Genomic DNA, 11,524 nt, shown 5'->3' with positions numbered 1-11,524 from the left:
CCTGCATATGCACACCCTACGGGCGTCCCATCTCACCGCTCTCAAGTGAATCCTGCGCTACCCATGTGGCTCCCTTGACTACAACCTTCTACTCCGACCCTCCCCAACGTCGGAGCTTGTGGTCTACACCGACTGGGCTGGCTATCCAGACACGCGCCGATCCACTTTTGGTTATGTCGTGTTCTTCGGCGCCAACCTTGTCTCCTAGGCTGCCAAGCGACAACCAGTCGTCTCCCGCTCCAGCATGGAGACCGAGTGCCACACTGTGGCCAACGACGTGGCAGAGGCCTCCTGGCTACGTGCCACCCTCGTCTACTACGACAATGTAAGGAAAATGGACCCCGAGCTATTTGGCTAAGTGATTTTGGTGTTTGATGATCAACATAGCCTTGTAGACTAATGTGTGTGCTAGTGTTTGTTTTTATAGTTCACAGGATGCAAAGAGGATTGGACTAAGACACAGAGGATGCAACACCTCAAAAGAAGAGATAAAATATGCATAGAAGTCCAAGACTCAAGAACAAAAGAAGCCCAAGGAAACAATGAAGAAATCCATGAAGTGGGTAGTCAGCCTGAAAGTCGCCTAGAGGGGGGGTGAATAGGCGTAATATGAAATTTATAACTTTAAACAAGCACTAAGGTCAGGGGTTAGCGTTAGAATTAAATTCAAGTCCGAAAGAGAGAGGAAAACAAATCAAGCAAGAATTAAGGCGAGTGAACACGGTGATTTGTTTTACCGAGGTTCAGTTCCAAAGAACCTAGTCCCCATTGAGGAGGTCACAAAGACCGGGTCTATTTCAACCCTTTCCCTCTCAAACGGTTACTTAGACCGAGTGAGCCTTCTTCCTTAATCTCACGGGTCACTAAGACCCCGCAATGACCACCACACACTTGGTGTCTCTTGCTTCGCTTACAAAGCACTTGAGAATAAGAATGGGAAAAGAAGAAAGGCAATCCAAGAAACAAGAGTTCAAAAGAACACGAACACACACTCTCTCTCGAGTCACTAAATGGTTGAGATTAATTCTAGACTTGAAGAGCGTTTGATCTTTGGAAATGTGTCTTGGAGTGAATGCACTAGCTCTTGTATTGAATGTGATCTCTGAAAAACTTGGATGCCACAGGTTGTGGTGGTTGGGGGGTATTTATAGCCCTCAACCACTTTGGTAGCCGTTGCGGAGGCTGCTGGCGATGGGCGCACCGGACAGTCCGGTGAACCACCGGACAGGCACCGTTCCTTGTCCAGTGCGCCGCCATGTCACCCAACCGTTAGGGTTTGGAGCTAGGTTGACCGTTGGAGCTTTGTCCTCTTGTGGCATCAGATAGTCTGGTGCCACACCGGACAGTCCGGTGCCCTCTGACTTCGCAGCACTGACTTCTGCCGCGACACTGTAGCCCACTTTAACACTTTGCAGAGTCGACCGTTGGCCTAGATAGCCGTTGCTTCGCTGGCTCACCGGACAGTCCGGCGAATTATAGCAGAGGGCGCCCTGGAATTCCCGAGAGTGGCTGGTTCAGAGTGTATGACCCTGGTGCACAGTACACTGTCCGGTGGCACACCGGACAGTCCAGTGCACCAATTTTTAGCACACCGTTGAACCTTATGTCCCTAACTTGAATCTTGTAATACATGAATCTTGTATTGGTTTGTTAGTCCATGCGTTTGTGTTGACTATCAACCACCAAAATTAATTATAGGAAATGGTTAACCTAATTTCCCTTTCAATCTCCCCCTTTTTGGTGATTGATGCCAACACAAACCAAAGCAAATATAAAGTGCAGAAATGTAACTAGTTTGCATTTGGAATGTGCATAGGTTACTTGGAGTTAAACCAATTGAAAATTTCACTAGATATGAATGGATTGATTTTTTCTTTTATTTAACATTTTGGACCACTTTTGCACCACATGTTTGTTTTTGCAAATTCTTTTGGAAAATATTTTCAAAATCTTTTTGCAAATAGTCAAAGGTATATGAATAACATTGCAAGAAGCATGTTTTAGATTTGAAATTTTTCCTCCTGTTTCAAATGCTTTTCCTTTGACTAAATAAAACTCCCCCTGAATGAAATTCTCCTCTTAGCTTTCAAAAGGGTTTTGAGATAGATATCAATTTGAAATTTTACTTTCACAAATCAAGTGAAACAGATATCAATTGATATCAAAAACTAATTTGAGAATACATCAATTAAAATAAATACCAATTGAAGAATACCAATCAAAATTACATTTCAAAAAAATTCGAAATGGTGGTGGTGCGGTCCTTTTGCTTTGGGCTTAATACTTTCTCCCCCTTTGGCATTAGTTGCCAAAAACGGAGACTTTGAGAGCCCTTTAATACTTTCTCCCCCATTGGTAAAAGAAATATGAATAAAAGATTATACCAATTGAGAGTTTGTGGGAGTAACGACAAAGGGTAAATGATACCGTTAGAGTTGGAGTGGAAGCCTTGTCTTTCACGAATACTCCATTTCCCTTTCAATCTACGACTTAGTATAGAAATACACTTGGAAACACATTAGTTGTAGCCTTGGCATAAGAATAATAAGAAATAAGCATTTGCACCAAATGAAAGAGACGCGATCAAAGGTATATAGATTAGCTATGTGTACACCAGACAGTCTGGGTAACGGTCGGATCCAACGGTCGACTGACTGTCCGGTGCGCCCATCGACAGAAACAACAACTTTCTATCCAACAACTGTAATTGAGGGGGAAGGCTATAAATATCCCCAACCGACCATTTGAAGGTGTGAGAGCCCAAGCAACATACCAAGGCATATTGTAGATATTTCCAAGTGCTCAAACACCCAAGTGCTTAATAAAGTCACTCGGTGATTAGCGTAGGTGCTTTGCGAAGAGCTTATGTTAGTTAGACCACATTAGCGCTTGCTCTAGGTGGATCCTTGTTAATTGAGTGAGTTTATAAAAACCACACAAACCCTCGGCTCTTGCGCGAGCCGTTGTAATTGTACCGAGTGGGGCGAGAGTCTTGCGAGACCGTGACAACCACGTTTGTCATGGCCGCCACCGTGTACCGGAGGGTACGAGGCCCCCGACGTTTTCGGTCGGAAGCTCGATAGTGGAGACGGCAGGGAGCGTCCGAGAGGAGCCGAAAGGAGAGCACCACTTGCGTGTGGAGAAGTCATGCAGCTCTCTACGAAGTTACTCAACCGAGGTGCTTGGCCCTCGAGTGGGCTTTGAAAGTCGCCTAGAGGGGGGGTGAATAGGCAAATCTGAAATTTATAAACTTTAAGCACAACTACAAGCCGGGGTTAGCGCTAGAAATATAATCGAGTTCGAAAGAGAGGGCGAAAAAAAAACAAATCACAAGCAAATAAGAGCGGGTGACACGGTGATTTGTTTTACCGAGGTTCAGTTCTTGCAAACCTACTCCCCGTTGAGGTGGTCACAAAGACCAGGTCTCTTTCAACCCTTTCCCTCTCTCAAACGGCCACTTAGACCGAGTGAGCTTCCTTTCTTGATTTCCTGGGTCACTTAGACCCCGCAAGGATCACCACACAATTGGTGTCTCTTGCTTTGCTTACAAGGCTTTGAGAGTAAGAATGAGAGAAAGAAGAAAGCCAACCAAGCAACAAGAACAACAAAGAACACAAGCCGATCTTCTCATAAGTCCTAACAACTAGAGTTGAATTGGGGACTTTGATTTGATCGGAGGCTTTGATTTGTGTCTTGGAGTGTTGTGTATTGCTCTTGTATTGAATGAGGAGTAGTGAATGCTTGGATGTCTTGAAGAGTGGTGGTTGGGGGGTATTTATAGCCCCAACCACCGAAATGGCCGTTGGGGAAGGCTGTTGTCGTATGGCGCACCGGACAGTCCGGTGCGCCAGCCACGTCACCCAACCGTTAGGGTTCGACCGTTGGAGCTTCTGACATGTGGGCCACTGGACAGTCCGATGGTGCACCAGACAGCTCCTGTTCACTGTCTGGTGCGCCATCTGGCGCCTGCTCTGACTTCTGCGCGCGCAGGTGCACTGTTCATTGTTCACTGTAGACTTTTGCAGACGACCGTTGGCGCAGTTAGCCGTTGCTCCGCTGGCACACCAGACAGTCCGGTGAATTATAGCGGAGAGCCATTTTCTGAAACCCGAAGCTTAGCAGTTGGAGGGAATTCTCCCTGGTGCACCGGACACTGTCCGGTGGCACACCGGACAGTCCGGTGCGCCAGACCAGGGCAGCCTTCGGTTTTCTTTGCTCCTTTTTATTTGAACCCTTTCTTGGACTTTTTATTGGTTTGTGTTGAACCTTTGGCACCTGTAGAACTTATAATCTAGAGCAAACTAGTTAGTCCAATTATTTGTGTTGGGCAATTCAATCACCAAAATCATTTAGGAAAAGGTGTAAGCCTATTTCCCTTTCAATCTCCCCCTTTTTGGTGATTGATGCCAACACAAACCAAAGCAAATATATAAGTGCAGAATTGAACTAGTTTGCATAAGGTAAGTGCAAAGGTTACTTGGAATTAAACCAATATACATTTCATAAGATATGCATGGATGCTTTCTTCTAGTTTTTAACATTTTGGACCACGCTTGCACCACATGTTTTGTTTTTGCAAATTCTTTTGGAAATTCTTTTCAAAGTCTTTTTGCAAATAGTCAAAGGTAAATGAATAAGATTTTAAGAAGTATTTTCAAGATTTGAAATTTTCTCCCCCTATTTCAAAATGCTTTTCCTTTGACTAAACAAAACTCCCCCTCAATGAAATTCTCCTCTTAGTGTTCAAGAGGGTTTTAGATATTAATTTTGAAGAGGTTATACCAATTTTAAATTATATCAAAAATAATATACTCATTTGAAAAACTTCTTTAATACAAATTGAAAGAACAGAATTTTTGAAATTGGTGGTGGTGCGGTCCTTTTGCTTTGGGCTAATACTTTCTCCCTCTTTGGCATAAATCGCCAAAAACGGATACTTGGTGAGTGAAATATAAGCCCTTTTTCAAACTTTCTCCCCCTTTGGTAAATAATATAGGTGTGAAGATTATACCAAATTGGAGAGCGGTGTGGAGCGACGGCGAAGGAGGAATAATTCGATGGAGTGGAGTGGAAGCCTTGTCTTCGCCGAAGACTCCATTTCCCTTTCAATCTATGACTTAGCATGAAATACACTTGAAAAACACATTAGTCATAGCATATGAAAGAGATGATCAAAGGTATATATATGAGCAATGTGTGCAAAATATCAATCAAAATTCCTAGAATCAAGAATGTTTAGCTTATGTCTAAGTTTGGTAAATGTTTTCTCATCTAATGGCTTGGTAAAGATATCGGCTAATTGTTCTTTGGTGCTAACATATGCAATCTCGATATCCCCCCTTTGTTGGTGATCTCTCAAAAAGTGATACCGAATGGCTATGTGCTTAGTGCGGCTGTGCTCAACGGGATTTTCCGCCATGTGGATTGCACTCTCATTATCACATAGGAGAGGAACTTTGGTTAATTTGTAACCATAGTCCCTAAGGGTTTGCCTCATCCAAAGCAATTGCGCGCAACAATGGCCTGCGGCAATGTACTCGGCTTCGACGGTAGAAAGAGCTACAAAATTTTGTTTCTTAGAAGCCCAAGACACCAGGGACCTTCCCAAGAACTGGCAAGTCCCTGATGTGCTTTTTCTATCAATCTTACACCCTGCCCAATCAGCATCTAAATAACCAATTAAATCAAATGTGGATCCCTTGGGATACCAAAGGCCAAACTTAGGAGTATGAACTAAATATCTCAAGATTCGTTTTACGGCCCTAAGGTGAACTTCCTTAGGATCGGCTTGGAATCTTGCACACATGCATACGGAAAGCATAATATCCGATCGAGATGCACATAAATAGAGTAAAGATCCTACCATCGACCGGTATACCTTTTGATCTACGGATTTACCTCCCGTGTCGAGGTCGAGATGCCCATTGGTGCCCATGGGTGTCTTGATGGGTTTGGCATCCTTCATTCCAAACTTGGTGAGTATGTCTTGAATGTACTTCGTTTGGCTAATGAAGGTGCCCTCTTGGAGTTTCTTGACTTGAAATCCTAGAAAATACTTCAACTCCCCCATCATAGACATCTCAAATTTTTGAACCATTATCCTACTAAACTCTTCACATGTAGATTTGTTAGTAGACCCAAATATAATATCATCAACATAAATTTGGCATACAAACAAATGATTGGAAATTGTTTTAGTAAAGAGAGTAGGATCGGCTTTTCCGACTTTGAAGCCATTAGCGATAAGAAAATCTCTTAGGCATTCATACCATGCTCTTGGGGCTTGCTTGAGCCCATAAAGTGCCTTAGAGAGTTTATAGACATGGTTAGGGTACTCACTATCTTCAAAGCCAGGAGGTTGCTCAACATAGACCTCTTCCTTGATTGGTCCATTGAGGAAGGCACTCTTCACGTCCATTTGATAAAGCTTGAAGCCATGGTAAGTAGCATAGGCAAGTAATATGCGAATTGACTCAAGCCTAGCTACGGGTGCATAGGTTTCACCGAAATCCAAACCTTCGACTTGTGAATATCCCTTGGCCACAAGTCGGGCTTTGTTCCTTGTCACCACACCATGCTCATCTTGTTTATTGCGGAAGACCCACTTGGTTCCTACAACATTTTGGTTAGGACGTGGAATAAGATGTCATACCTCATTCCTCGTGAAGTTTTTGAGCTCCTCTTGCATCACCAACACCCAATCCGAATCCCTTAATGCATCTTCTACCCTGTATGGCTCAATAGAAGACACAAAGGAGTAATGTTCACAAAAATGAGCAACACGAGATCGAGTGGTTACCCCCTTTTGAATATCGCCGAGGATGGTGTTCACGGGGTGATCTTGTTGTATTGCTTGGTGGACTCTTGGGTGTGGTGGTCTTTGACCGTCATCATCTTCCTTGTCTTGATCATTGGCATCTCCCCGTTGATCACTGTCCTCCTCGTTCATCATCTTGAGCTTGATCCTCATCTTGGGTTGGTGGAGATGCTTGCATGGAGGAAGATGGTTGATCTTGTGCATGTGGAGGCTCTTCGGATTCCTTAGGACACACATCCCCAATGGACATGTTCCTTAGCGCGACGCAAGGAGCCTCTTCATCATCTAGCTCATCAAGATCAACTTGCTCTACTTGAGAGCCGTTAGTCTCATCAAACACAATGTCACAAGAAACTTCAACTAGTCCAGTGGACTTGTTAAAGACTCTATATGCCCTTGTGTTTGAGTCATAACCAAGTAAAAAGCCTTCTACAGCCTTAGGAGAAAATTTAGATTTTATACCTCTTTTAACAAGAATAAAGCATTTGCTACCAAAAACTCTAAAATATGAAACATTGGGCTTTTTACCGGTGAGGAGTTCATATGATGTCTTCTTCAGAATTCGGTGAAGGTAGAGACGATTGATGGCGTAGCAAGCAGTGTTGATTGCTTCCGCCCAAAACCGGTCCGAAGTCTTGTACTCATCAAGCATGGTCCTCGCCATGTCAAGTAAAGTTCTATTCTTCCTCTCCACTACACCATTTTGTTGTGGCGTGTAGGGAGAAGAGAACTCATGCTTGATGCCCTCATCCTCAAGGAAGTCTTCTATTTGTGAGTTCTTGAAATCCGTCCCATTGTCGCTTCTAATCTTTTTGATCCTTAAGCCTAACTCATTTTGAGCTCGTCTCAAGAATCCCTTTAAGGTCTCTTGGGTTTGTGATTTATCCTGCAAAAAGAACACCCAAGTGAAGCGAGAATAATCATCCACAATAACTAGACAATACTTACTTCCGCTGATGCTTATGTAAGCTATCGGGCCAAATAGGTCCATGTGGAGTAGCTCAAGCGGCCTGTCAGTCGTCATGATGTTCTTGTGTGGATGATGAACACCAACTTGCTTCCCTGCTTGACATGTGCTACAAACCCTGTCTTTCTCAAAATGAACATTTGTTAGTCCCAAAATGTGCTCTCCCTTTAGAAGCTTATGAAGGTTCTTCATCCCAACGTGGGCTAGTCGGCGATGCCAGAGCCAACCCATGTTAGTCTTAGCAATTAAGCAAGTGTCGAGTTCAGCTCTATTAAAATCAACTAAGTATAGTTGTCCCTCTAACACTCCCTTAAATGCTATTGAATCATCACTTCTTCTAAAGACAGTAACACCTATATCCGTAAAAAGACAATTGTAACCCATTTTGCATAATTGAGAAACAGAAAGCAAATTGTAATCTAAAGAATCTACAAGAAAAACATTGGAAATAGAATGGTCAGGAGATATAGCAATTTTACCATGTCCTTTGACCAAATCTTGATTTCCATCCCCGAAAGTGATAGCTCTTTGGGGGTCATGGTTTTTCTCATAGGAGGAGAACATCCTCTTCTCCCCTGTCATGTGGTTTGTGCACCCGCTATCAATGATCCAACTTGAGCCCCCGGATGCATAAACCTACAAAACAAATTTAGGCCTTGTTCTTAGGTACCCAAACGGTCTTGGGTCCTTTGACATTAGAAACAAGCACCTTGGGTACCCAAACAAAAGTTTTTGACCCCTTGTGTTTGCCCCCAACATATTTGGCAACTACTTTGCCTGATTTGTTAGTTAAAACATATGATGCATCAAAAGTCTTAAATGAAATATTAGGTTCATTTGATGCAATAGGAGTTTTCTTCTTAGGCAATTTAACATGAGTGGATTGCCTAGAACTAGATGCCTCACTCTTATACATAAAAGCATGATTAGAGCCAGAGTGAGACTTCCTAGAGTGAATTCTCCTAATTTTGTGTTTGAGATAACCGGCAGGGTATAAAATATAACCCTCGTTATCCTGAACCATAGGAGCCTTACCCATAACAAAATTAGACAATTTCTTAGGGGCATTAAGCTTGACATTGTCTCCCTTTTGGAAGCCAATGCCATCCTTAATGCCAGGGCGTCTCCCACTATAGAGCATGCTTCTAGCAAATTTAAATTTTTCATTTTCTAAGTCATGCTCATTAATCTTAGCACTAAGTTGAGCTATGTGATCATTTTGTTGTTTAATTAAAGCTAGGTGATCATGAATAGCATCAACATTAATATCTCTACATCTAGTGCAAATAGTAACATGCTCAACAGTAGATGTAGAGGGTTTGCAAGTATTTAATTTAACAATCTTAGTATGTAAAATAGCATTCTCATCTCTAAGATTGGAAATAGAAATATTGCAAACATTTAAGTCTTTAGCCTTAGCAATTAATTTTTCATTCTCAATTTTAAGACTAGAGAGAGATGCATTTAACTTGTCAATCTTAGCAATTAAATTAGTATTATCATTTCTAAGGTTGACAAGAGAATCATCACCAACATTTAATTTCTCAACCTTAGCAATCAATTTATCATTTTCAAATCTAAGGTTGGAAATAGTGTCATGGCAAGTGCTTAGCTCACTAGTTATTTTTTCACATTTTTCTATCTCCTGAGCATAAGCATTTTTAACTTTAACATGCATCTTATTTTCTTTAATAAGGAAGTCCTCTTGGCTATCCAAGAGTTCATCCTTCTCATGAATAGCACTAATCAATTCATTCAATTTTTCTTTTTGTTGCATGTTTAAGTTGGTAAAAAGAGTGAGCAAATCATCCTCATCATCACTAGAGCTAGCCTCATCACTAGATGTTGCATATTTAGTGGAGGCTCTAGCTTTTACCTTCTTTTTGTCGTTCCTTGCCATGAGGCACTTGTGGCCGACGTTGGGGAAGAGAAGACCCTTGTTGACGGCGATGTTTGCGACGTCCTCGTCGGAGGAGGAGTCGGTGAGCTCTCGTCGGAGTCCCACTCTCGGCAAACATGGGCATCGCCGCCCTTCTTCTTGTAATACTTCTTCTTCTCCTTCCTTCTCCCCTTCTTGTCGTCGCCCCTGTCACTATCACTTAATAATGGACATTTAGCAATGAAATGACCGGGCTTACCACACTTGTAGCAAACTTTCTTGGAGCGGGGCTTGTAGTCCTTCCCCCTCCTTTGCTTGAGGATTTGGCGAAAGCTTTTGATGATTAAAGCCATCTCCTCATTGTCGAGCTTGGAGGCGTCGATGGGAAGCCTACTTGACGTAGACTCTTCCTTCTTCTGCTCCGTCGCTTTGAACGCGACGGGTTGCACCTCGGATGTAGAGGTGGCGCCTTGCTCGATGATTTTCTTGGAGCCTTTGATCATCAATTCAAAGCTCACAAATTTTCCTATCACTTACTCGGGAGACATTAGTTTATATCTTGGATCTCCACGAATTAATTGAACTTGAGTAGGGTTAAGAAAAACAAGTGATCTAAGAATAACCTTGACCATTTCATGGTCATCTCATTTGGTGCTCCCGAGGTTGCGCACTTGGTTCACCAAGGTCTTGAGCCGGTTGTACATGGCTTGTGGCTCCTCCCCTTGATGAAGCATGAAGCGACCGAGCTCCCCCTCGATCGTTTCTCTTTTGGTGATCTTGGTCACCTCATCTCCTTCGTGCGCGGTCTTTAGCACGTCCCAAATCTCTTTGGCACTCTTCAACCCTTGCACCTTATTATACTCCTCTCGACTTAGAGAGGCGAGGAGTATAGTAGTGGCTTGGGAGTTGAAGTGCCGGATTTGGGCTACCTCGTCCGGGTCATAGCCTTCATCCCCCACGGATGGTTCCTGCACACCAAATTCAACAATGTCCCAAATACTAGCATGGAGTGAGGTTAGATGATACCTCATTTTATCACTCCACATACAATAATCTTCACCGTCAAAAACAGTGGTTTGCCTAGTGGGACGGAAAGTAAAGGGGTGCGTTTGGAAATGCGAGGATAGCGTAGGCGGATCTTACTAAACTTCTTGCGCTCATGGCGCTTAGAAGTGACGGAAGGCATGTCGGAGCCGGAGGTGGAGGGTGACAAAGAATCGGTCTCATAGTAGACCACTTTCTTCATTTTCTTCTTCTTATCACGACTCAGGTGTGACTTGACGCGGGGAGGTGACTCCTCCCTCTTCTTGTTGCCGGACTCCCCCGGTGGAGCCTTCCCGTGGCTTGTGGCGGGCTTGTCGCTGATCACCATCTCCTTCTTGGTGTGAGCTCTCGACATCACTTCGAGCGGTTAGGCTCTAATGAAGTACCGGCCTCTGATACCAATTGAAAGTCGCCTAGAGGGGGTTGAATAGGAAAATCCGAAATTTATAAACTTTAAGCACAACTACAAGCCAGAGTTAGCGTTAGAAATATAATCGAGTCCGAAAGAGAGGGCGAAAAAAACAAATCACAAGCAAATAAGAGCGGATGACACGGTGATTTGTTTTTACAAAGGTTCGGTTCTTGCAAACCTACTCCCCGTTGAGGTGGTCACAAAGACCGGGTCTCTTTCAACCATTTCCCTCTCTCAAACGGTCACTTAGACCGAGTGAGCTTCCTTCCTTGATTTCCCGGGTCACTTAGACCCCGCAAGGATCACCACAAAATTGGTGTATCTTGCTTTGCTTACAAGACTTTGAGAGTAAGAATGAGAGAAAGAAGAAAGCTAACCAAGCAACAAGAACAACAAAAGAACACA

Source organism: Zea mays, chromosome 4 (assembly GCF_902167145.1).
Source record: "Zea mays cultivar B73 chromosome 4, Zm-B73-REFERENCE-NAM-5.0, whole genome shotgun sequence".
Taxonomy (NCBI): Eukaryota; Viridiplantae; Streptophyta; class Magnoliopsida; order Poales; family Poaceae; genus Zea; species Zea mays.
Note: the sequence above shows the minus strand (reverse complement) of the source record.